This window comes from Triticum aestivum, chromosome 4B (genome assembly GCF_018294505.1).
Source record: "Triticum aestivum cultivar Chinese Spring chromosome 4B, IWGSC CS RefSeq v2.1, whole genome shotgun sequence".
NCBI classification, from domain to species: domain Eukaryota; kingdom Viridiplantae; phylum Streptophyta; class Magnoliopsida; order Poales; family Poaceae; genus Triticum; species Triticum aestivum.
The window spans coordinates 44,902,904-44,928,093 of record NC_057804.1 but is presented as its reverse complement, the minus strand read 5'-3'; the positions used below and the strand labels follow the sequence as shown (position 1 = coordinate 44,928,093).

General features: G+C 46.9%; 1 pseudogene; it reads left to right on the top strand.

The window, feature by feature from the left end:
* Window positions 1-18,674: 18,674 nt before the first annotated feature.
* LOC123094381 (L-type lectin-domain containing receptor kinase IX.1-like) lies at window positions 18,675-20,941 on the top strand (annotated as a pseudogene).
* The last annotated feature ends 4,249 nt before the right edge of the window (window positions 20,942-25,190 follow it).

Sequence of the window (25,190 nt, the reverse complement as noted above, 5' to 3'; positions counted from 1 at the left end):
GCTACGGATGGGAAGTAGCCATCGCTGCCATGCACTTGGAGAAAGACCAGAGCAGTTTGAGAAGACGAGGGGCTCACATGCTCGCCTTGAAGGAACTCCGGAGGAAACCCTAGATCTCCATGGGATCGAGCGATGGCGGTGCTCTTGCGTCGTAATCCCTCTTCAGGGCATCGTTTTGGAGTTTGCTACGGTCAAAGGAACCAGCGAGGCCGGCGGCATACGCTAGGCGGCGCAACTACCGATGAAAATCGCGCCGACTACGGTCATGGCGGATGATGGCGGCGTCTTTGATGTCGTTTCCTTGTCAAGGCATCGTCGTTGCAGTTGGCGTCATCAGGCTCGGGATGCTTCGGGGGAAACCCTAGATCTGGATCTTCCGGATCGGACGATGATGGCGTTCTTAGCAGCGCTTTCCCTCATGGGGGCATCGTTTTGGAGCAAGTGATGGCTGGAGGTGACAAGAGGAGGAGCGGTGCTTCATCACACACATTGATGGGGTCGGATCTCGATGGCATGACGCTCTGGAGATTATGCGTCTCACTGGTAGAAAAAGAGGCTTCCGTCCAGCCCCATTAGTCGCGAAACTGTAGGAACCGCGACTAATGAAGTCTTTAGTCGCGGTTCGGCAGACGAACCGCGACCAAAGGCCTGGGCCCAGGGCGCTCGGTGGCCAGCTGGTGCACGTGAGGGGCTTTAGTCGCGGTTGGCCAGGCCAACCGCGACTAAAGGTGCGCAAAGGCCTTTAGTCGCGGTTGTCCAGGCCAACCGCGACTAAAGCTCCTCCCCTATATATACCAGTTCAGCACACTCACTTAGCCATTTGGTGCCACTTCTCTTCACAAGCTTCACAAGGGGGTGTAGGTTTGCTTTTGGTTCCTCTTATGCACACAAGGTGTTTGATGAAATACCCTAAGAGGGTGAAACAAACATGATATGAAGTGTTGGAGCCACACTTGAGGTTCCTCATTTATTTTTTCCTCCTCGATCGCGGTTAGCAACTTGAACCTTTCATGCATGTGTGTCATTGATAAAATATGCATGTGTGCAGTTCATTGTTTAATTTATATTGTTTGTAGCTAGTTAGTTTAACAAATGCATGATGGTTAATTATATATTTTATATTATAATAATGCAGATGAATCGGCAATGGATGTACGGTAACCGACTCTCCGGCGAGTTCACTACGGGTTTGAAAGATTTCCTCGTAGTGGCTAATGCGAACAAGCAGGGGGGTTTTGTTATCTGTCCATGTGTTATCTGTAAGAATCAGAAGGGTTACTCTTCCTCAAGAGATGTTCACATGCATCTGCTTCGGCACGGTTTCATGCCAAGCTATAATTGTTGGACCAAGCATGGAGAAAGAGGGGTTATAATGGAAGAAGATGAAGAAGGGGATGATTTCATCGATGAAAGCTATCTTGCTCATTTCGGTGATACTTTCATGGAGGATGCTGAAGGTGAAGGGGAAGGTGAAGAAGAGGCACGTGATGATCCCGTTGATGATCTTGGTCGGACCATTGCTGATGCACGGAGACGCTGCGAAACTGAAAAGGAGAGGGAGAATTTGGATCGCATGTTAGAGGATCACAGAAAGGCGCTGTACCCCGGATGCGATGATGGTCTGAAAAAGCTGGGCTGCACACTGGATTTGCTGAAATGGAAGGCAGAGGCAGGTGTAGCTGACTCGGCATTTGAAAACTTGCTGAAAATGTTGAAGAATATGTTTCCAAAGGATAACGAGTTGCCCGCCAGTACGTACGAAGCAAAGAAGGTTGTCTGCCCTCTAGGTTTAGAGGTTCTGAAGATACATGCATGCATCAACGACTGCATCCTCTACCGCGGTGAATACGAGAATTTGAATGAATGCCCGGTATGCACTGCATTGCGTTATAAGATCAGAGGCGATGACCCTGGTGACGATGTTGAGGGCCAGAAACCCAGGAAGAGGGTTCCCGCCAAGGTGATGTGGTATGCTCCTATAATACCACGGTTGAAACGTCTGTTCAGGAACAAAGAGCATGCCAAGTTGTTGCGATGGCACAAAGAGGACCGTAAGTCGGACGGGGAGTTGAGACACACCGCAGATGGAACGCAATGGAGAAAGATCGACAGATGGTTCAAAGATTTTGCAGCTGACGCAAGGAACATAAGATTTGCTCTAAGTACGGATGGCATGAATCCTTTTGGCGAGCAGAGCTCCAGCCATAGCACCTGGCCCGTGACTCTATGCATCTACAACCTTCCTCCTTGGTTGTGCATGAAGCGGAAGTTCATTATGATGCCAGTGCTCATCCAAGGTCCGAAGCAACCCGGCAACGACATCGATGTGTACCTAAGGCCATTAGTTGATGAACTTTTACAGCTGTGGGGTGGTGTCCGTGTGTGGGATGAGCACAAACAAGAGGAATTTGACCTACGAGCGTTGCTTTTCGTAACCATCAACGATTGGCCTGCTCTTAGTAACCTTTCGGGACTGTCAAATAAGGGATACAATGCATGCACGCACTGCTTACATGAGACTGAAAGTGTACATTTGCCAAATTGTAAGAAGAACGTGTACCTTGGGCATCGTCGATTTCTTCCGAAAATTCATCCAGTAAGAAAGAAAGGCAAGCATTACAACGGCAAGGCAGATCACCGGCCGAAGCCTGCGGAACGCACTGGTGCTGAGGTATTTGATATGGTCAAGGATTTGAAAGTCATCTTTGGAAAGGGTCCTGGCGGACAATCAGTTCCGAAGGGAGCTGACGGGCACGCAGCCATGTGGAAGAAGAAATCTATATTCTGGGAGCTAGAATATTGGAAAGTCCTAGATGTCCGCTCTGCAATCGACGTGATGCACGTTACGAAGAATATTTGCGTGAACCTCCTAAGCTTCTTGGGCGTGTATGGGAAGACAAATGATACAAAGGAAGCACGGCAGGACCAGCAACGTTTGAAAGACCCTGATGACCGGCATCCGGAATGGTTTCAAGGTCGTGCCAGCTACGCTCTGACCAAAGAAGAGAAGGTCATCTTTTTTGAATGCCTGAGCAGTATGAAGGTCCCGTCTGGATTCTCGTCCAATATAAAGGGAATAATAAACATGGCGGAGAAAAAGTTCCAAAACCTGAAGTCTCACGACTGCCACGTGATTATGACGCAATTGCTTCCGATTGCTTTGAGGGGGCTCCTGCCGGAAAATGTTCGAGTAGCCATTGTGAAGCTATGTGCATTCCTCAATGCAATCTCTCAGAAGGTAATCAATCCAGAAGTTCTACCACGGTTACAGAACGATGTGATCCAATGTCTTGTCAGTTTCGAGTTGGTGTTCCCGCCATCCTTCTTCAATATTATGACGCACCTCCTGGTTCACCTAGTCGAAGAGATTTTCGTTCTCGGTCCTGTATTTCTACACAATATGTTCCCCTTCGAGAGGTTCATGGGAGTATTAAAGAAATATGTTCGTAACCGTGCTAGGCCAGAAGGAAGCATCGCCAAGGGCTATGGAAATGAGGAGGTAATTGAGTTTTGTGTTGACTTTGTTCCTGACCTTAAGCCGATTGGTCTTCCTCGATCGCGGCACGAGGGGAGACTAAGTGGAAAAGGCACGATCGGAAGGAAATCAACGATATGTATGGACGGCCATTCTCTGACTGAAGCACACCACACTGTACTGACCAATTCCAGCTTGGTGGCTCCGTACTTTGAGAAACACAAGAATATTTTACGCTCGGACAACCCGGGGAAGCCTGAATCCTGGATTAGGAAGGCCCACATGGAGACTTTCGGCAGTTGGTTGAAAAAACATTTAATGAATGACAATGATGTTGTAGATCAGCTGTACATGTTGGCCAAGACACCATCTTCGACTATAACGACTTTCCAAGGGTACGAGATAAATGGGAATACATTTTACACGATCGCCCAAGATAAAAAGAGCACCAACCAAAACAGTGGTGTCCGCTTTGATGCAGCAACCGAGAATGGGCAAAAGGTCACATATTATGGTTACATAGAGGAGATATGGGAACTTGACTATGGACCCTCCTTTAAGGTCCCTTTGTTCCGGTGCAAATGGTTCAAGCTAACAGGAGGTGGGGTAAAGGTGGACCAGCAATACGGAATGACAATGGTGGATTTCAACAATCTTGGTTACCTTGACGAACCATTCGTCCTAGCGAAAGATGTCGCTCAGGTTTTCTATGTGAAGGACATGAGTAGCAAACCGAGGAAACGGAAAGATAAGAAAACGATCAGTGCATCATGCGATGATCCAAAGCGCCACATTGTTCTTTCAGGGAAAAGAAACATCGTGGGAGTGGAGGACAAGACAGACATGTCAGAAGATTATAATATGTTTGCTGAAATTCCGCCCTTCAAAGTGAACACCGACCCAAGCATTAAGTTAAATGATGAGGATGCTCCATGGATACGGCACAATCGTAAGCAAGCAGGGACACAAGGGAAGAAATGATGTGTAATAATTTATTGTATCAAACCTTTTGTCAAACCTTCAAGGGGTTTTAAAATGAATTAGTTTTATTTTTCTGATTTTTTTGATATATAATTGTATTTTTAAGATTTGAAAATGAAGAAAAAAACAGAAGAAAAAACAGAAGAAAAAACAGAAGAAAAAAGCAAACAGAAGAAAAACATAAGAAAAAAGGAAAAACAGAAGAAAAAAACAGAAGAAAAAAACAGAAGAAAAAAGGAAGAAAAAAACAGAAGAAAAAAACAGAAGAAAAAGGAAGAAAAAACAGAAGAAAAAAGAGAAGAAAAAAACAGAAGAAAAAAGGAAAAACAGAAGAAAAAAACAAACAGAAGAAAAACATAAGAAAAAAACAGAAGAAAAAAGGAAAAAGGAAAAAAGGAAGAAAAAAAGAAAATATGCCACCTACTGGGCCACCACGGCCTGAATACGACTAGAAACCCATTAAAGGGCCAGGATTCAGGCCCGCAGAAGGCCCAGTAGGCCCACAGGCACACAGTGACAGAATAGGCCCGTAAGCCTGCATTTGAGAGGAGCTCGAAGTGGTAAGCGCAGCCGCGCTTATAAACCACTGTCGAAGCCTCTCGGCTAGCGAGGTGGGACTAAACATCCCACCGCACCGCGCCAGTTCTAGCACAGCCCTTTAGTCGCGGTTGGGGAGGCGGACCGCGACTAAAGGATACCTTTAGTCGCGGTTGGGGTGGCGGGCCGCGACTAAAGGGTCTTTCTGCGCGGGAACGGAGGCGGCGCCAAAACCCTTTAGTCGCGGTTGGGGTGGCGGGCCGCGACTAAAGGGTCTTTCTGCGCGGGAACGGAGGCGGCGCCAAAACCCTTTAGTCGCGGTTGGGGAGGCGGACCGCGACTAAAGGGCACCCTTTAGTCGCGGTTGGGGTGGCGGGCCGCGACTAAAGGGTACCTTTAGTCGCGGTCCGCCTCTCCAACCGCGACTAAAGGTGCGTCCATAAATACTGCACTTAGCAGTTTTGCCACTTCCCATTCTGCTCTCTCTCGACGCCGAAGCGCTGCCCCGGCCGACGCCGACGCCGAAGCCCTGCCCCGACGCCGACGCCGACGCCGAAGCCCTGCCCCGACGCCGACGCCGACGCCGAAGCCCTGCGCGCCGCCGCCCCCGTCCCCAGTGAGCGCCGCCTCCGCCCGTGCCCTGCCCGCCGCCCGTGCCCTGCCCGCCTCCGCCCGTGCCCTGCCCGCCTCCGCCCGTGCCCTGCCCGCCTCCGCCCGTGCCCTGCCCGCCGCCTCCGCCCGTGCCCTGCCCGCCTCCGCCCGTGCCCTGCCCGCCGCCCGCCGCCCTGCCGCCCGCCCTGCAGGAAGAAAGAAGAAGAAGAAGAAAGAAGAAGAAGAAGAAGAAGGAAGGAAGAAGAAAACAAAAGAAAAACAGAAGAAAAACAAGAAAAAGGAAGAAAAAAGGAAAAAGGAAGAAAAAAAGAAAAAGGAAGAAAACAACAGAAGAAAAAAGAAAGAAGAAAAAAAAGGAAGAAGAAAAAAAGAAAGAAGAAAGAAAGAAGAAAGAATATGTTTTGGAATTCATTAATATTTTTTGTTTTGATGAATTTTTTTGTGTCTAATAAAATCAATTTTTTGAAATACACGAAAAAATGAAATGAAATGAAAAAGAAAAAATGAAATGAAAAAGAAAAGAAAAAAAGGATAAAAACAGGAAAAGAAAAAATGAAATGAAATGAAAAAGAAAAGAAAAAAGAGTGTGGCCAGCACCCCCCGCCCTGCACATGGGCCATCCCGACCCCACATATATTCGTCTCCATCCGCATCCCTGGCCAAACCCTAGCCAGTCTACTCCAAGCTCTGTTCGGACAATTTGTTTATACGGAGAGGGGCGGCGAGGGGGGCGGCGATGCGCGCGGTGTTTTTTTAGGGATCGAGAGGGGACGGCGAGGGTTATAAATGTGTTGTCCTTGCCTCCCCTCTCCGTGACGCCGTCGTCTGCCGCCCCGTCTCGCGCTCTACCGCGACACCCTCTCCCACCCCTTCCTCGCCCCCTCCTTTCGCCACCGCCCTTTCGCCACCGCCACCGCCACCGCCCCCCTTCTTCACTTAATTAATTTGTTTTTACTACATGTTTTCAGGACTGACATAATGGCGGACGATAGAGCTGACCCGATTATGGACAACTATGATCCGGACGGTGAAGCACATATGTTCGGCATCATAAACGGCGATATTCTATATGTGCCGACCGGAGAAGAAGAAGATGATATCTCTTCTTATCTGAACCTTGACGGTGAAGATGAAGGGCGCCGTCAGCAAGATGATGCCGAACAAACGTCGATAAACGACGATCTTCAAATGGAAGTAGCAACCACCTCCGGCGCCGAGGTATATATATACATTGAGCCTCTGGTGATACAAACTAACTGATTTGAATAAATACATTGACGGCGCTCTTTCTTATTTTAGCCCTCGGCCGGATCGTCGAAACAATCGAGTACGTCGTCAAAGCGTGGCGCAACCAAGACGATGAAACAAGGAGAAACATGCACCATCGAGGTTGTCGACAGTGCAACCGGCAGGCCGCTGGAGCCCCGCAAGAACGCCACCAAGTTTGTCAGCCAATGCGGAGCCATTGTTAGAGACAACGTCTCGATCACCGTCCAGGAGTGGAATGAGCCAAAGAAGGCACGAATTGATGGTTTCACTTTTGTCGATAAGAGAACAAAAAAAGATTGCTTCAAGAAGCTTATGGAACATTTCGTTCTACCTCCGGAATACAACAAATTCGATGAGGAGGGTAACAAGATTGAGGAAAACAAGGAGAGGAGGAGGCTAGTCAAACAGTTCGCTCTTCATAAGATGGCCGACGCATTCCGGAAATTCAAGCAAAATCTAGCCCATGACTTTGTCAAGCAGAACAAGACTCCGGATTTCAAAGGACAATATGAGAAACTGAAAGATGATTGGCCAGAATTTGTGAAGCAAAAGAAATCGGAGCAGTTCATTCAAATATCGAAAAAAATAAGGAAAATGCGGCTAAGAAGGAGTACAATCATGTTATGGGGCCAGGAGGGTATCGCCTTTGGGAGCCTAGGTGGGAGAAGATGGAGAACGAGCTGAGGGCGCGAGGAATCCGTCCAGGTACGGAGGGATGGGACCCAAGGGCCAAAAGCTGGTGGTACGGGCATGGGGGAACGCTGAACCCGGAGACAGGGGAGTGTGTTTACCGGGGCAAATTAATTAAACCCACCCAAGCCCTTATTAACGCAATGAGGGATGCTCAACAGGGGAAGATCAAGTTCAACAGAGAGAACGACGCGCTGACAAAAGCCCTCGGGAATCCTGAACACGGAGGACGTGTACGAGGCATGGGGCACATTCCGTGGAAAATAGGGTTCCCCCAGAACGATGACCCGTACGGTTACAGAAGCCGTAAGAGAAAGATGGATCGGGAAGCAGATGTTGTGGCGCGGTTGGCATCGGAAATGGATGTGATGAAGAAAACCATGAGTGTACTAGTAGCCGAAAGAGATGCAGCTCGGGTGCAGCATGAAGATCATCCAGCGGATCTCGGAAGCCAGCAGCGGAGAAGCAGCGTGGCTTCCACGGAGGCCCCACCGGCTGGTGCAGATGCACCGACGATCGAAATTACTGCACCGGAGCCTCTGGTGGTCCAAATTACTGCACCGGAGCCTCTGGTGGTCGAAATTACTTCACCGGAGCATCCTCGCTACCCCGTGGACGATATAAAGGAGATGAAAGAATGTCATCTGTATTATCCTATCGGGAACATGTCCATGAAGGTAGCCATCGGCAGTGCTTTACCATGTTTACCTGGAGCACTCCACCACAACAACCCCATTCAAGATGGCTATGCTCGTGTCACGGTGGAGGACATAGTCCAAGGGTTTGAGGACCTGGAGATTGACATTGCTACACCTGAAGGGGAGAAAAGACTTGGAGATGTCAAGCGCCATTTCATTCTATGGCAAAAGAAGTTTATCAAGTTTCCAGGCGAGGCGCCAAGGACAACAAGTCCACCCCCCTACGGTGGTGGTGGTGGCGGTGGCGGTGGTGGTGGTGGTGGTGGTGGTGGTGGTGGTGGCGGTTCACCTACACCTCCGTCACGTCAGCCGACGCCGCCCCCCAGTCCACAACGTCCGGCGGGTGATCAGCCGCCGCCCCCCAGTCCTCGTCCGGCGGGTGATCAGACGCCGCCCCCCAATCCACCTCCGGCAAAGAAGCAGAAGCAGTCCTGGATTATTAACCCGGACCCTTATGTACCTAAGACCACAAAGGTACCGGAGCCATCACTGAAGCCTCTCCCCACAAGGCCTTGGGAACGTAGTGCCGAGGAAGTCGACGCGGCCGCGGCTGCTGATTTGGAGAAATGGAAGGCGGACTGCAAGAAGAAAAGAGAGCCCGAGCCCAAGCCAGTATTTTCTGATGAGCAAAAGAAGTGGGCTAAGTCATTTTTGAGCACACCGTCCCAAGCCGCGAAGAATCTGCCTAACGACTATGCACGTGAACTTCGCAGGCAGGCACTCATGTTCAAGGAGAACAAAGAGCGGGAGAAGGCCGAAAGTAAAAAAAGCGGGAAACAAGTTGCCCAGCTCGGGGAACAAAGTAAACAATCGATTGCCCCGCTTATAGTGGAAGCCTTCTGTCCGGATGACCCCGAGATCATACAAGCTGCGGCAGCACAGGGATTGACTGTAACGAGTGCCAGAGAACAAGCAGCCAACTTAGGTATTACTCTTCGTGAACTGTTAGGCCTTGATGAGGCGCCAGTGAAGGAGGTAGTAATTACATATGTCAAGAATGGGCCTCTCGTCGAGCCTGCGCAGGAAAAGGATCTACCTCCACAAATGAAAGGTCTGCTGAAATGGTACAAGGGTTACATAAAAAATAAAAACGCCAAAGAATATATTTATGCGGAAGTTAGACATGAGCATCACTTCAAACATTACTATGTACAAATTGAACTGAGTGAATTGTTCCAGCTTTTCAATCTGCGCGAGCTCGATAAATCTATCATCAGTTGCTACGTTCTGTAAGTGATTTATTAATTTCTACCCCATCTCGTTCATATTGCCTGCACTATATATATGTCCTAACTATATTGTTGTGTCCGCTATTATACATGTAGAATGAAGATTAAGGAATGCAGAGTAAGGAACATCCATGATGTTGGGTTCATTGACCCACACATCGTTAATGGACATGTGTTGGAGCGTTACCCCGCCGACGTGGAGGCAGACCTGTGGCAGTTTCTTACAAAGCAGGAACTCAAAAGTGATATTCTATTTCCTTACCATTTTGAGTGAGTGTTTCTGTCTTGAGCACATTCTCTTTTGTTTACTCCATGCATGGTATGTGGCCGGCTAATCGATGAGTTATGCATGACGTACTGTGCATGTATCGTGTCCGCAGGTTCCACTGGATTCTGCTAGTAATTAAAGTTAACACCTCAGAATGTCTCGTCCACGACTCTGTGAATATGGATCCAAAGCTTTGGGGCGGCATGAGAAGAATGCTGCAGAAGTAATTATTTTCATTCATTTGCGCTCTATATCGATCGGCCTATTTCGTTCATTTCCTAATATCAAGTAACTAATTAATAACTCTCTTGTTCATTTAATTTTCTTTGCCTCGTAGGGTTTGGAGACGGTTCGTAGATACAAAGGTCGGTGAATTCAAAAAAGAGCTAGAATTCAAAATGTTAAAGGCTAAGAATGCTGGGGATATTCAGCCACCGGAGACCAATCTATGTGGATACTATGTCTGTGAGATGATCCGGAGATACACCTCTGAGCGGGTTCCGAGTGATACCAATGCTCAGAGGAATAACCTCCGGTGGATGCTTAGTCCAGAAGCTCGCTTCCGACCACTTCAAGAGGAACTAGCTGGATGGTTCAGCAGGGAAGTCCTCCATCCTAAAGGAGAACACTATTACGAGGACGTAGAACTTTATATGCATTAAATCATGTATGGAAACTTGTTCAAAATTGTATATGGTCATCCGATGATATTGAATATATATTGTATATTCCTCTTGAATTCTTTTTGGTTCTAATTTCAAATTTATTTGAAATTGTACATTCATATGCATGTATGTAGTACCGTAGAATATATGAAACTCCTTCAAAATTAAAATAAAGCACAAAAGAAATAAAACAATACAAATTAGACAGAAAACAGGTTTAAGGGGGGGGGGGGCTAAAACCCTAAACCTGCGGCGGCCTTTAGTCGCGGTTGGCCAGAAGAACCGCGACTAAAGGTCCTCCGCCCCGACGGCCACCTGGCGCCCACGTGGACGGGCCTTTAGTCGCGGTTCTTAAGCAACCGCGACTAAAGGGGGGGGGGCCTTTAGTCGCGCCCGGTCTGTCGCGGTTGCGCAACCGCGACTAATGGCAGTTGCGAACCGCGACCAAAGGCCCTTTTTCCACCAGTGTCTGATGTGCGATGATGGACTCGCGCAAGAGGTCGATGCTGTCTGGTGTCGTGGTGGCGTCGGCGGCAGCTAGACCGGGCAACGTTCATGCAACAGTACAACTCTGAAGATGGATTGGTGGCAGGTGGCTGCGGCATCCTCATACCCGGCAGGCGTCCTGGTTGAGGAGCACGCCGGACTGGTGGGTGCCCATACCCGGCAGGCGTCCTGGTTAGGACCTCAGGTCTTAGATGTTAGGTTTGGCTGTGAGGTCTGTTTGGTACTGGGCCAGACTATCAGCATCCCTTCATCAATTTGATAGGAGTGGCCATACTTTTGTTGCCTAGATGGTGGCTTTAATCTTACTGTTGTATGACTTTGTAAGATCTTGTGTGAATAATTAATAAAGGAGCTGCATGCATCATTCAGATGCAGAGTCCGGGGTCCTCCTCCATTTTTTAAAAGAAAGCTAATGAAAAATTGTACAAATCTGTTTTCTGAATTGTACTACCAAGAGGATTGACCTATAAAGCTAAATCTGTTTTCTGAATTCTGCCCTTCTGTAATGACTGCCTTTTTCTAATTCATATGACTCCGTTTACTTCATTGTGGTCAGATGTCACAAAGCTCTCATCGGGCCTTCCTCACGGGAGACAACTGGTATATATTCTCCAATATTTGGGGGATACAGATGTCAGAGAATGATTATGTTTGGGAACTAAAAGATCAAGAAGGGAAACGAGAAATTAGAAATAAACGCACTCATCATCCAACCGAAGAATGAAAAGGAAAACAAAACGGGACAGGCTAGAGGCCAGTCGACTGAAAATATAATTTGGATCAGTCGACTGGCCATAAAATTGCTTCAGTCGATAACCGTACATCTTCAGCAGCGGTGAGACGCTAGGTTGGAAGAGCTGACCGTCCCGGATCAGTGCAATGCGGAGAGCTGTCCGACGATCCATCATGTGCATGCAGTCTGCCTCGTCGGACGTAGCTCCGTTGATTCCTCGCTAGGTACATATTTTTTTTGTTAACCAATAATCAAAAGAAGAAAAAGGGATGGTCGTCTAAAGTTTGGATTTGCTATGGTGTCACCTTAAAGAATAGATGGAAAAAGCTAAAGTCAAACAAGAAAATATGAAGTTTTCTAAGAAAAGATTTAAAAATTATGAAAAAAATTGCACGTAATTTACACAGACATTGCACATTCTCATAATATGCAAAGTAAACATATACTAGTGGAAGGTTTGCAGTTTTTTTTTGAAGATTTCCGAGAACAAATAAATTAGTGGTATTGGTATTACCCTTAAATAGAAAAATAAAATAATAAAATCAAAATAATGAAGTCTTATAAGGAAAATGAATTAGAGACATTGGTATATATCACCCTTAAAGAAGAAATGAAACAAAAATAATGATAATAAATTGCACGCAATTTGCATAGAAATTCTGCGTTTTTATAATATGCAAGAATAAGCATATAATAGTTGAATTCTCCAAAAGAAACAAAGAAGAAATAAATTGGTGGCATTAGTATTACCTTTAAAGAAGTAAGAAAACAAAATTAAAATAAGCTAAATCAAAATCATTAATTTTTCTAAGCAAGATGTATTAGTGACATTGGTATTACCCTTTAGGAAGAAAGAAAATGAAAAAATCTTTTAAAAACATGGACACGTCTTTACATTGAAATTACATTTTTTTTGTAATATATAAAGAGTAAGAATATAACAAAGGAGTCATATTATATAGTTTGTTTGTATACATATACACTCACCCAACACCACACAAAATACCCATATAAAAACCAAAAAAGAAAAAGGAAAAACAAATAAAAATTGAATACAAACATAAGAAAAAAAGCCAATGGGTAAAGGGCTTCAAGAATTGCATGTAATTTATACAGAAATTATGCTTTTTTATAATATGCAAGAATAATCATATAAATAGTGAATTTTTTGAAAGAAAAAGAAGTTTACTAAGAAGGAATTAATTAGTGGCACCGGTTTACCACTTAAAAAGAAATAAAATGAAATGAAAATTAAACCAAAACAATAATGAAGTTTTTCTACAAAGAAATGAATTGTGGCATTAGTGTGATTGGTATTACCCTTTAAGAACAAAGAAAAGAAAACACATGCGCACAACTTTGCACTAAAATTGCACTTTTTGTAATATGCTATGAATACATATATAATAGTGCAATTTTCAGAATCTAGTATAATTTACACACATATTCATTCAGTACATGTGTGCATATTTACAAACAATAATAATAATAAATAAATGACATTTTCTAAGAAAAATAAATTAATTGTCTTGGTATTACCAATAAAGATGAAAGAAAATAAAAAAAACATACAACAAAAACTTCCACACATTTAGCACAAAAAAATACACAAAATAAACATATAAATAGTGACATTTCTGCACTATAGTATAATTTGTACACATATTTGTATAGTAGTTGTGCGTACATATTTACACACACTCAACACCCAAAAATACACATAAAGAAAAAACCCAACTAAAAAACAAAAATGAAACAGACATAAAACACAAGGGAAAGAAAAAGCATGCACACACAGAGATTAAAATTGACATGCATTCTGTGGCAGTTTGGTTCATGTCCTGAACCCCATGCCTGGGAAATTTTACTGCCTGGCCATGCGTGAGAATCTAAAAAAAGTTGCCTGGTCAGGCTAGCATATGGAAGGAGTGTTTGGTTCATAGCCTGGCCTGATGGATTCTAACCCGTCGCTGTTTGCTCCCTGTTTGCCTCGTTTTCTGCACCACATCAATTAATATATGCAATTACTTCCAGGCTGATGTACCAGGCATGCCCAGGCATCCAAAAAAGGACGCCTGGGACCAGGCTAATCATCTTGCCTCGTTTTCCACCAGGCTAACTATGCTGTTTCGTTGTCAAGGCCAGGCGTACTTCCTCTTTTTTTGGACATCAACCAAACATGCAGCAGGAAATTCCAGGCAGCCCCTAGGCCAGGCGTCACCCGTTGTGGACACGAATCAAACTGCATGCTTGAAGAGGACATCACACACTCAACAAGAAAAGACAAGAAATCGACTGAACAAATAAACTGGTCAGTCAAATCCATGTTTAAGCTTCCACACGTATCACAAAGCACCTTGAATCAAGGGCTACAACTTTGACTGACCCAAAAATGAAAACTCAGTCATCTGATATATAGCTAAAGTGAAACAAAACTAACTAAACGTATGTTCAATTACTTTAGTTGTTAAAGCGCACAAATAGAACAATTCACGCAACTCAAGCATTTACAATTCTCCTTCCCACTTCCACATCCATATTTTGCTACACGTTGATCTCTTATGGCGGCACAGGAAAAGCAAAACATATTTCCATGGCTACAATACTACCTTTGTAAGTCAGATCTAAAATTCTGAATTTTAGCAGGTCCTGCTCAGAAACAGCTCAATCTGATGGCGTGCTAAGAAATTATGATGAGCATATGGGAATGTGAATAACCTTACCCAACATGAGCAGACCAGCATAACTGCTTACATGTGCAGTTGACACAAGTCAATGTTGCAACGAAGTCTTCTGGACTAGTGAATAATTATAAGTGTATCTTTTCGTACAGCAGAATAATTATAAGTGTTAACCACTCATAATGCCCTGACTGAAATTTGCATGCTTACTCTTCTCTTGTTTCACCAGAGATGGTTTCCGGGGGTGCGCATCCGAATGCGCTTGTGATCCTGAGACCTTCTAATGATGGTGGGGGCCCTAAGTGGGCCTTAGATGTCAGGTCTTTTTTTTGGCTGGCAATGTAGAGAGCTTTATTCAAACGAAGGCATTCTCTCGACAATCAGCCAATAAGCTGGTCAGGAGGAAACCGGGGTTGTCTTCGAGCCAGCTTTCCATCACATTTAATGTGCAAGCACGCTTGGCACATAGATGTGCTGGAACGTTTGCTGACCTTATTACATGTTGGATTACAAAAAGAGAAAAATAACTAACAAGCTCTCCAATTTCAACTAAGATAGGAGCCACAATCAAACGAGAGTTGTGGCGATTATTCCAGAGATTAACCATCTCCAGGCAGTCCACCTTCATTATCGCATGTGTGTAACCTCGAAGTTTGGCGAAAAGCACACCATCACGCAGCGCCATTGCCTCGGCGATAAGAGGATCCATAATACTAGTGTATGGTTTGCACCATGCACCCAGCAACTTATTATTAGACCTTGCAACTCCACCTACACCAGCAGTAGTTGTGTCAATAGATATTGCACCATCTGTATTGATCTTGACTAACCCCGCTTCAGGTGGTCTCCAGCCATGACCCGGCATGGTTTTTTCCGTGGTAACTCAAGTAGTGCAAATGCCTCCCTAGTCACACGCATACAAGTTGTTGGATCCGACCCCTCCTTCTCGTGCTTTAACTTGTTACAAGAGTGCCAAATAGACCACATGATGGTGATGATCAGTGGCCTGTCCTTGTACGAGAAGCGAGGATCACACATAATTTCCTTGGCCCATGAAACTGGGTGAAGTTGAGGTAGCCGGAGGTCAAACCAACGCAAAGCCTCGTTCCAGAAACGATTAGCATGAGCACCGTGAATTAAGGCATGCTTGAGGTCTTCCTCCATCACGTGGCAGATTTTGCATCTGCTCAAATCACTAATATGCCGTGCCCGTAGTCTTTGTTCATCTGGGAGTATTGCCACGCAAAACCCTCCACCAAAACACTCTCACCTTGGGTACGACATTCAGCTTCCAAAATGCACTCGACATCTGTTGATCGCTCGTTGAGGTGCCGGTAGCCGTCCCTTCATCTAGAGCTATGCACTCCACATATGTTAGGTCAATGACCCTACCCGGAGTAGGTGACCCCATCAACCGCCACCTCCTAAAAATCATAATACGAGTGAATCCCCGTATTCCGCGAAACATAGAGCAGGGGAGGAGAAATACCAACTCACCCACCACTAGGTGTTAGCGGCGCAAACATATATCACAGTGGGTGGGAATGCAGCTCACTGCCGACCGCCGCGTACGCAAACACCGCTACTGTCAATTCAAACCGCCGCTATACAAAAACTAATGGCCGCGAATATGGGAAAAACTACCACCGACGAATGCAAAACACAGAGAGCGCGGGGGTGTGAGGGAGGGAGGACGGAATGCAAGCTCACCGCCATCCGCCGTGATTGAAATCAAAACCGATTTCCAAAAACTGTCATGCGGTGGATTTGTTGAAGACCCAAGGAGAGGAGAATGAGACTAGCCACAGTGGGAGTAACTTCGATAGTAACATCGAGTACAACTCAGCAAATTGCTTATGTGGCAATAAGTTAATGAGGAGATATGTTGTACTAGTAACTTAGCTAGTTACTGTAACATCACATGTCCTAATGCAATATGAGTCTATAACCTAATAAATGAAGTTTTGCATGTTACCACACTTATGTTACTACCCACTATTGAGGTAATAACATAATCTAGGGATATGTGTATGTTACTCTTCATTGTGGCCAGTCTGACGAGCATGGCGCAGATAACGAATTCGAACATCCACATCTTGGAATGAATGAATGAGTGGAGTAGTGGGGGAGATGGTGAAAGCGCGCGGGGCGGGGGGATGGGGGCAAGGCGATTCGACGACACAGCTTTGGACACCTTTGGACCCACGCATCATAGAGATAGAACAAAGCGTCGCGCTGCAGGAACTGCTATTCGACGTGGTTGAGCGACGTGGGGCGCACGGTTCAAAACGAATCTGATTCGTTCATTTTTTTTAAAAGGAGGAAGCATCCCCGGCCTCTGCACCTGGACGATGCATACGGCCACTTTATTAATTATTAAGCATAAAAGACCTTACAAAGTAGTACATCAGTAAGCCTGAAGCCACCATCTAGGCAACATCTGTCGCTACTCCTATCCCCTTGATGCAGTGGTGCCGAATGTCCGAGCCTAATACCAAACAGACATCGCACCAAATCCTAACATGTAATGCCGGATGCCCCATCCTAGCCACATACCGGGACTGGGTCACACGCCGGTCAGGCACACTCACCGAGGCTGCCGCCGCCTTCTTCCACCGATCCATCTCCAGAGCAGGTACTGACGCACAGACCTTGCCAGGCCTGCCGTCGACGCCACCATGGCGCCAGACAGCTCGGCCACCCTGCGCTCGTCCATCCAGCCGCATCCGTCGTCGATATGCAGTTGCACCATGCCGCCACCACTCGTCGTCAATGACGCGGTAGATACAACGCCGCACCACCTGGCAACCTCCACACCATCGCCACTGCTGGAGCTAATCGGAGCCCACCATCCACAACATCTCTCCCCCGAACAGCAGTTCCTCCCAAGACGGCGCCTCCATGGAGGATACGACGTGCAGGACGCCGCCGCCGCCCAATCCAGACTGAATTTTGGACTTTCGTCCGGGAGGGGTTCGGGGGTGGATAGGGGGGGGGGGGGCTCGGCTTCACCTCCAGGAAGGGTAATGGCGTCAAGTGACGTCGCCGATGCCAGGCTGAACACACCGACCAAAGTTTCCTCCGGTCCCCATCCTATGCCACCAAACCACCGTGTACTCCGGATCCGGCAAGCCACGATCCGAAACCCGCGAAGATGAAAGAGCCATGGGTCTCAACCCACCAGAAAGGAGGATCGAGAAGAACTCCTTGTAGATCTCCAGACGCCGACGTGGCCAGCGACGATCATCACCACCCCGCGGCGGCCGACGGAGTCCGAAGAAAGGAACCAGATGGATCCGACTTGAATCCGGCGGCACCCGCGACCACCGGTCAGGCCAACGCAGCCACCACCTCACGACCCACAGGTCGCAACCGCCACGCCGCGCACGACGCCGATGGGAGACCCGTCCGCCGCGCCGCCGGACCCCACGTTCCGGCGTTCCTCTGGATCCCGTTGTCCCGCGCCAGCCAGGACAGAGAGGATGGGGAGAAGCCCCGCCGCCGTCCAGCCGGCCAGGATTCGTCCGGCGGCGCTATGGATGACGGCGAGGAGGGGGAGGGAAGGATGAGACTCGAGGGGCGGCGGCTAGGGTTTTCCCCCTCGGGTCGCCCGCGGGGGCGACGCGAGGGGCGAGGGGCGAGGGGCGCCCCGTGTAGATAGGATTCTTGAAGGAGCTTAAAGTAGAGGTGGCTATAAAAAGGGTGTCCAAGACCTCCAAGCAGGGGAGGAAGGAGTACATGTTAGAGGTGAAGATCATAAGTCGGCTGAGGCATCGAAACATCGTACAGCTTATTGGTTGGTGCCATGGTGGCGGCGAGCTCTTGCTTGTGTACGATCTTATGCCCCATGGCAGCCTAGATACTCACCTTTACTGTTCAAACTGATTCGTTCATATCGGACGCAAAAACATGTTGTTAGCCAAATACAAAAATCATATAGACAATAATAATAATAAACAATCATTTCTCTGATAGAACGGGCCGGCCGGGGCCGGCAGTTCTGTGTGACCAGTTAGAGTCTAGGCTCCAGAGTCCACACGTTTGTTGTAACGTTCGGCCAAACCTAGGTTCTGAATGAATTTGTGGTGTTGTCACTTGTCTGTGACAAGGAAATGCTCCTGCAGGATCCATGGACTATCCTCATGTCTTCACACGTATGTAGGCTTCGTATCCCGTCTCTGGTCGCATCGTTTGAATCAGTGTTCAACTGAAATTGTTTATATCTTCGCCATTATTTGTCGCAGGAAGGACGATGTGATTACATATACCTAGTCACCTACGCGTTGCGCACCTCAATTGACTGTACGCCTAGCTAGCTCACCTCGATCGATGGCAGCTGCTCTACGGCGCCTTCTGCTGCTTCTCCTCGCCGTTGTCATGTCCTCCTCCGGCGTCGGCGTCGCTGTAGCAGAGGGACAGACACACTGGCCATTTAATCCTAACTGCTCGACCACGGGTAACTACACATGGAATAGCCAGTACCGGCGGAATCTTCTTGCCCTCTTGAGTGACCTCCAGATGCGTGGCATCGACAACCGTGGCTACTACAACGGCACGGCCGGCGAATCGCCGGACGAGGTGTTCGGCCTCATCTCGTGCTATGCGGACGGCAACTGGACCCAGTGCCACGACTGCCTCTACGCCGCAGCCCCCGAGACAGAGTACGTGTGCCCATTCAGCCGGCAGATGAAGGCCGCCTACGGCCCGTGCCTTCTCCGCTACTCCAACGAGTCCTTCGTCTCCGTCGCGGACCTCACCGTCGCCATCTACTCGTGGGACTACAACAAGGTGGACTATCCGGCCAGCATGAACAACACGAGGTGGAAAACATGTTTTCGACACGAGGTGGGATCTGCTCACCCGGTTAGCGGCGGAGGCGGCACGTTCGCCGCTGCGGCTCGCGAACGGGAGCGTGCCGTACGCGGCCAGCTCGCAGTCGCCGACGACCATGCACGGTCTGGTGCAGTGCACGAGGAATCTGAACGCGAGCGAGTGCAGCAGGTGCCTTACCAAATTCGTGGCAAACCTCTCGAGTGTTTTCCCTAACAACACCGGTGGTAGCATCAAGGGCTACAGCTGCTACGCCATATACGCCATCGGCGACGGCGAGTTTCTCCGTGCCACTATTCCACCGCCCAATCTCCCACCAGGTGCACAGCCACCGCCGTCCAATCTCCCACCAGGGGCAGGAGGTTAGTAACTTAGTGCTATTACTTCCTTTTCCGAAATTTTTTTACTGGTTCTCTGCTCTCTCACACCAATTGCCGAAGATAAAACGTACATCACGTGACATTCTCCCAGTAATTGATGGTAGTGTGTGTGTGTGTGTTTTTCCATTGAGAAGCTCCGCCACTTGCCACCGAGCGTACTAGCAGCAGGACGCCGCTGGTGGCCGGCGTGTCTGCCGGTGTCGTCTTCGTCATCTCCTCGAGTCTCTTGGTTTTTTTCCTTTTGCTCCGCCGGAGGCGAAATCGCATGGCGACACAAGTAGATAATTTTGACGATGATCCATTGAAAGAGGAATTCGAGAAAGGGACAGGGCCCAGGTGGTTTCGCTATAGCGATCTTGCCGTCGCCACCAGCAACTTCTCCGACCAGATGAAGCTGGGTGAAGGTGGTTTTGGTTCCGTGTACAAAGGATTTTTGAAGGAGCTTAAAGTAGAGGTGGCTATAAAAAAAGTGTCCAAGACCTCCAAGCAGGGGAGGAAGGAGTACATGTCAGAGGTGAAGATCATAAGTCGTTTGAGGCATCGAAACATCGTACAGCTTATTGGTTGGTGCCATGGTGGCGGCGAGCTCTTGCTTGTGTACGATCTTATGCCCCACGGCAGCCTAGATACTCACCTTTATTGTTCAAACGCCACATTATTGTGGCCATTCAGGTGCGCATGTTATTGACTATGCCTCTAGCTTGTCCCTCCGGACTCTGGACTAATATGTTTTAGGTTATTTTGTTTGATGCTGCTTTTAGATATGAGATTGTGTTGGGGCTTGGGTCGGCACTTCTGTACCTGCATCAAGATTGGGAGCAATGTGTTCTGCATCGTGACATCAAGCCAAGCAACATCATGTTAGATGCATCCTTCTGTGCCAAACTTGGTGATTTTGGGCTTGCCCGGCTTGTCGACCACGGCCGAGGACCATACACAACAGGTCTTGCAGGAACTATGGGCTACATGGATCCTGAGTGTGTGGTCACCGGAAGGACCAGCGTCGAGTCTGATGTCTACAGCTTTGGCGTCGTCATGCTCGAGATCGCCTGCGGCAAGCGGCCCGCGGTTGCTCGGGGGCAAGAGGACATCATTCATCTGGTGCAATGGGTTTGGGATTCATGGGAAAGTAGAAGGACCCTTGAAGCGGCTGATGCGCAGCTCAACCTGGAGTTTGACGAACGGGAGATGGAGTGTGTGATGGTCGTCGGGCTCTGGTGCGCGCACCCTGATAGGACCCTGAGGCCGTCCATCAAGCAAGCGGTCAACGTGCTACGATTTGAGGCGCCTCTACCAAGCTTTCCAGCAAAGATGCCCGTCGCGACATTCATGACGGCAATTGATTCTTCATTAGTTTCTGCATCCCAGCTTACAGCGGGCAGATGACAGATTATGCTTGATTGTTTGGAAAGAGTAAGACATGCACGTACGCACACTAGCTCACACGCGCGATTGTCTGATTTTTTTCTTTTGAAAACTTCCGATCTAATCATTTGTCATGAGACTATAAAAACAGCAGTAACAAAAATGCATCCATCACCTAACAACGACTACGAGCACTGGAGCGAGCCGAATCCATGTCATTGTCATTGCCCCTCTTTCGATGAGTTGAGCAAAACTTGTTGTAGTGGACAGTCGGGAAGTCATCATGCTAAAGTCCCACGTGACTAACACATTGGAATAACAACCGGCGCCAATGAAGAGAAGTATAGATCAGAAGAATTCAACCTGTAGACCCGTGAACAAATCCTGGATAAAGGGGATTTTCCGAAGACCAACACCGACCAGATCATGTGAGGTGCGCCGGCGACACACCTCCACACGCCCTTTGATGACACTAGATGCACTGCCGGGACGAGAGGGTTAGGCGGGGAGAATCTTATTTCATCTTCAGGAAGCCGCTTCCACGCCTTCGTAAGCGGGACATAAGCCCTAATCGAACTCAAGAAAAGCTAAAAATGAAGCAGGACCCTCCCCACTCCCCCTCGCGTTCCATGGGCCTAAGGCCACCGGAGACAAGGCGGACCGTCGGCGGCGCCTATATATGGGTGTTATGTTATGATCCAAATTCATATATAAAGACAAAGGTTAACTTCTGACGAGCGAAGTAGAGCTCCGGCCCATCATGGGGAGGCTTGGGCGGCTAACTCTGGTAAAGAACATTGAAAGGTTGTTGAGTGGATTTTCATATACCTTCATGACACTTCCAATGCTTGTTTGAAATTTGGCAGGACTGTTGAGGGACAAGCGGGCTATGTGGATTCAGATTTTGCTTTCAGCGATTTGGACAAGAAGAGGTCCTTTACAGGTTATGTGTTCACTGTTGGTGGTTGTATCGTGAGTTCAAGGGCAACATTGCAATCAGTAGTTGCTCAATCTACCATTGAAGCAGAATACATAGCTATTACAGAAGCATGTAAAGAATCAGTTTCGCTAAAAGGTTCGTATGCTGAGCTTTGTGGAGATAATTCTTGCATTGATCTATTTTGTGACAATCAGAGTGTCATATAGCTTTAGTAAGGATCAGATGTTTCATGAGAGAAAACCGCACATTGATGTCAAATACCATTATGTTCAAGACATTGTTGATTAAGGTAAGATGATGGTATGCAAAGGTCAGTATTCATGATATTCCTGCTGATATGTGGACAAAGCCAGTACCTGTTGCTAAGTTTGAGCTTTTTGCTCAGGCTTAGTTGGAACAACTCATTAGCCCTAGCGGCTGTTTGGCGCCGATAGTGTTTTCTTTGTTGTTAGGGAGAAGTTTCTCATTTTATGCAACAAGATGAAATTTCCTCAAAGTGAAATTTGTTTTTTATGATCCAAATTCATATACCAAGATAAAGGCTAACTTCCGACAAAAGGAGCATAGTGCCGACCCGAGCCTCCCAGCTCCGGCTGGTCGCCGGGAGGCTTGGGCCGGAGTGGAGCAGATCAGTATTAACCTCGGTCACCTCTACTATATATATCCATTATAAGTAGCCACACGGGATAAGTTGATCAGTTGTAAACCCCTGGCATTTGTAACCTCTCCTGATATAGTGAAATTAGCTAGCTGGCGCACGTGATTTTTTCTCCTTCATGTTGGATAGGTTTTCGACGTTAAAATCTTGTGTCTCCCTGTGTTGATTTCGTTCTTCGTCGTCAGTGGCGGTGTCATGAATTCTCCCAAGTGTAGTCAATTCCAAGTTGTGTAGTCACATATATGTATTTATAAATTCTAATACATTATTTCTACTGGTTGAATTCCTTTTTTCCACCAAAATGTTGTGTAGTCAAATGACTTTACAACTCATGCATGGCTTCGCCACTGTTCATCGAATGATTTGCCTGTCGTATCTCTAACAAGGGGTGCAAATGAAACCCTAGCCACATGTTCACCTTTCTTTTCTTCCACACGAAGAAATAAAAGACGCATCTATTTGTTGTGAATCATGGTGTGATGCTAATAAAATGCATGCAAAGAGTAGTGCAATCAATTGCATGCAATAAGCAAGCAATTAGGTGCACAGGTAAAACCATAAAAGTGCTAAGGCACAGAAAAGGAGACGAAATCGATGACATCATTTCAAATCTTTCATAGTGTTACAATGACAAAATTACAGAATACCAGCGAACGCACATGTCATATCACGACGTGCCACAATAAAAAACAATCATTTCTTTGATAGAATGGGCCGACAGTGTGTGGCGGTTCTCTATGACCAGTCTTTTTTTTGAATAAAAGAAGGGCTCGCACCCCTCCGATTTTCATTAACGAAAACTAACGCGTTCAAGAGCTACATGACACCGACTGAACATAAACCAAAAGATAGGCGGGGAGGGTGTGCCATCAGCCAAGCTGAATCACCCCTGGCCAAAACAAGTTCTCTAGAGCTAACATCCACACAAACCAAGTTATGACAGTCATCCAGGAATTCTAAAGGCATTAAGGCACCAAACTAAGCAAAAGAGAGGGCAAAAGAAAACAAAGAAACAAGAAGCAACGCAGTCTTCGTCCTCCAGGGAAGAGATCTTCTTCATTCCAGCTTCGGGGAAAGTATCTGGTGCTACAGAGGCTTGCATGCTCCCATGATACGAGCTCCTAGGAGCCGCTGGATCTGAGATCCAACGGCTCCCGAGGGGCTTTGAACATTTTGCAAAAAAGACATTTTGAAGTCTAAAAATTATGAACAAGTACGGTAGTCTTCAGAACCTCCTAGGAGTCATTGGATCTGAGATCCAATGGACCATAAGCTCGTATCATGGGAGCACCTAAGACATGGTATCACCAGATACTTTCCCTCCAGCCTCGGCATGTTTATTCTCCACCCTTGAGAGGGCGCGTAGACTTCACTTGCTACCCATTCTAGCAATCTTGCCCCCAACTCCAGCACCTTTTTTTGTTGCTCCTTTATCTTCAAAATAGACCAATCCACCATCCAATGTGTCATTGTTTTAATTATAGACATGGGATCAGAGATTCTTTTATTCTGAAAAATAACTCCATCTCTAGATTTCCATAAAGCCCAACAAATAGAAGAAATCCCAACCAGCACAAGTTTTCTATCCTCTTTCCCAAAAGAATCTAACCAAGATCCAAGGCACTCTTGCATTGACAATGGAGTTTGCCTCAAACCAAAAGCACATTTGATTAAGCTCCAAATCAAGGAGGCAGCTGAGCAGGTAAAAAACAGGTGATCAGCTATTTCATCTTTTCCACAAAATACACAGTTTTTCCCTTTGCATCCTCTTTTCAACAACGCATCTCTCATAAGTATGCTTTTTCTAATGCTAAGCCAAAGAAAAACCTTAATTTTTACTGGGATTTTGATTTTCCACAAGAATTTCTGTGGGATCTGAGCCCATCAACTACCAGTTTCCTATACAGTGATTTAACAGTAAATTTGCCATTGGCATTAAGAGACCATATAATTTTATCCTTGCCCCCCTTTCATTTCAATTTCCTCACATCTTCTTTTTAAATTGTTCCAAATCTCTAAAGTCTCCCCATGCAGGGTCCTTCTGTATCTAAAATCTCTCCACCCTTTTTGGATGGCCTTAGAAACTATTATATTATGATCAAAACATAAATCATATAACCTAGGGCAGGCATCTTTCAGGCTTTTGTCATCAGCCCATATATCTTCCCAAAACCTGGTGTTCTCCCCATTTCCCAATTCCTTCTTGACAAATTTATAGAAGGTTTCTTTGATCTTCAGCAGACTAGACCAAAACAGAGAATCTCCAGGTTTTTTAGTACTCCTGGACAGGCATTTATTTCCCTCATATTTTCTTTTTATCACATCTTGCCATAATCCCTCTTCAGTCTCCATTTTCCGAAACCATTTGGCAAGCAGAGCTATATTCATCATTTCTAAATTTATAATCCCTAAACCATCTGTTGGGAACGGAGTAATTTCAAAAATTTCCTACGCACACGCAAGATCGTGGTGATGCATAGCAACAAGAGGGGAGAGTGTTGTCCACGTACCCTCGTAGACCGAAAGCGGAAGTGTTAGAACAACGCGGTAGATGTAGTCATACGTCTTCACGGCCCGACCGATCAAGCACCGAAACTACGGCACCTCCGAGTTCTAGCACACGTTCAGCTCGATGACGATCCCCGTACTCCGATCTAGCAGAATGTCGGGGA